The sequence below is a fragment of the Peromyscus leucopus genome, chromosome X, assembly GCF_004664715.2.
Source record: "Peromyscus leucopus breed LL Stock chromosome X, UCI_PerLeu_2.1, whole genome shotgun sequence".
In the NCBI taxonomy this organism is placed as follows: domain Eukaryota; kingdom Metazoa; phylum Chordata; class Mammalia; order Rodentia; family Cricetidae; genus Peromyscus; species Peromyscus leucopus.
In genome coordinates, this window is record NC_051083.1 from 49,919,292 (window position 1) to 49,921,499 (window position 2,208).

Sequence of the window (2,208 nt, forward strand, 5' to 3'; positions counted from 1 at the left end):
CTGGGTTGGAGATTTCTCTATCCTTTCTTTTCTAGGAAAATTTGATATGTTTAAGGCTCTTTAGTAAGGCGAAGGGTGTCCTATTAATTTTGACACCTCATCTGTAAGTAGTTTTAATCAGACACTTCATCCAAGATGCCAAGAGGCTAAAACACACACACACACACACACACACACACACACACACACACACACACACACATCAAATACCTAGGTGGTAGGTGGCCAGGAACCCAACACCTTAGACTATCCCCATTCTAGGTAGCACACCAAGTTCCCTGGTTCAGTCTTCACAGATCTCAGCCCACACTGTTGTGGATGAAGAGGCTTTAGCTTCTAGTCACAGATGGCAGGCCACTTCCCAGAGACTCTGAAGGGCCATGGAGACACAGGCAAAGTGAGTCAGAATATAGGCCCTGGAGGAGATGCATGAGTTCAGCTTGCCAAAGTAGGTCACTGTGTATACTGCATGATAAGGATGAAAAGGAAATATAACCAGACAAACAGTTGAGTCCAAGGAACTAGTGGACAAAGCCCAGAAAAGGTATTCTCCATGTTACTGTGGTGGGCTCTGAGACAGTGCTGCATCCATGTATGGATCACTCCTGTAGTTCTGGAAGCCTACACATTTCAGAGCATCCTTGGGGTTGGCAAAAGCCATCTTCAACAGCCTAGTGTAGCCTGTAATGACAGCCAACAAGTTACATCTTGATGACCAGCCACATGCCATAGAACAGGATGGCCAAGAGTACCTGGCTATTCTCCATCACCAGGCCCAAGGAAGATATCTCTGCTAGCTTTCCTGTGCTCCAATACTGGACAGGGCAATGGTGGGTGAGACCAAAAGTGAAATTAATACCAATTAAAACACTATGTATACACATTTGGAAATTTCATGCTGAAATCTTTTAACTTATATATTTAATATTACTTAAGTATCATGAAACAGAGAGTACTTCACACATTTGAGGGAATTTTTATATCCTACCCTATGAGCTTTATCCTATGTAATAAATACACTCAGGTCGTTCATTTCTTGTTTAAAAGCTTGGCTCTGAATATATTCCATTCTCAGTTTCCCACCAATGGACATATTCTCATTTGTCTACATAAGTACCTATCAAAGTGTGCCACCAAATTTAAATGAGAAACCTCAAATGGACTCTCTGGCACAAAGCCATTATTGCTTCCTCACTTCCAGAGATCTATAATTCTATTACAGAAATTCTTGTTCAGTTCATAATCACTTTTTTGATCATATCATACTAACATGCATATAAATGTTTAGATATATAAATGATGTGTATGTCATGAGATTCACAGTAAGCATATATTTAAAGGATTTTGTCTCAATGTTATGACCTCAAATATTTCATTATTATATTTCATTGTCTTTGTTCTAAGCTAATGGCCCACATATTCAAACAACTTAAAATTTTCATTCTGTTTTCTTATGTGTTTACTGTCCACTCTACCTCCAATGCAAATCATCAGGAAATTTAAATTTTGATATATATTTAGTAGATAATAAGTAGATAAAATACAGAATTATCTTATGATTTATTTTGAGACAGGGTTTCTCTTTGTAGCTTTGGAGCCTGTCCTGCAACTCACTCTGTAGCCCAGGCTGGCCTCAAACTCACAAAGATCCGCCTGCTTCTGCCTCCTGAGTGCTGGGACTAAAGGCTAGTGCCACCACTGCCTGGCATCTTATGATTTTTTTTTACCAGTATATTTTATCTAAGCAGGTACACAGCTGTCAATGTTCATCCCATTGATCATCCCAATATGATTTTGTTTATTGGTATTATTTTCATCTTCTGTTTCTCTATGTTGTAACAAAATTTAAAAAATAATCAGAAAAATACTTTCCTAAAACACCTATCATTTCTATTTTCAGAATAGTTCTGATACTTAGAATATGAAACAGTAATTTATGAAGTGCTAAGAGTTTTTTAGGAAAGGAAATTAAAGCATACATTAAAACCAGTTCTTTGTTTTGAAATATACATTATATTATTATTAACTATTATGGTTGAGTTAACATCTCCTATTTAGCTATGTAAACATGGTGGTTCAGATGAGAATGGCTGCAGATAGGCTCATATATTTCAATTATTCGTTCACAGTTGATGGAACTGTTTGAGAAGGATTAGAGGGTGTAGCTTTGGTGGAGGAGATGTGTCACCTGGGTTGTTTTTAAGGTTT

General features: G+C 37.5%; 1 pseudogene; it reads right to left on the reverse strand.

Moving 5' to 3' along the window:
• Positions 1–340: 340 nt before the first annotated feature.
• Positions 341–884, reverse strand: LOC114704131 (annotated as a pseudogene).
• Between the last annotated feature and the right edge of the window lie 1,324 nt (positions 885–2,208).